Here is a 334-nt window from a genome sequence, read left to right on the forward strand (position 1 = left end):
GGTTTTTAATCTTCTCTTTTCTTTTCTTACAAAAATTGATATTTGTATAGCTATTTTGATTTTCTATACTTTTCCAAAAAAAAATAAAAATAAGTACTTTATAATTCGAACAAATAATTGATAGTTGTAGTGTAATATTTTGTAAACTTTTAATACCCAAATAAAAACCTGTCATATGTGAAAACTTTTATTTGTATAAATATGAGTTTGATTTTGATTCACTTTTAATGTAAATTAGTTTTATTTGTACATCTAATTATTGTTATAATTATTTTTTAATTGACTATGTAAACGACCATCCAAAAAAATAGATATGATTAAAAATTATATAAAA

This window comes from Arachis ipaensis, chromosome B06 (assembly GCF_000816755.2).
Source record: "Arachis ipaensis cultivar K30076 chromosome B06, Araip1.1, whole genome shotgun sequence".
NCBI classification, from domain to species: Eukaryota; Viridiplantae; Streptophyta; class Magnoliopsida; order Fabales; family Fabaceae; genus Arachis; species Arachis ipaensis.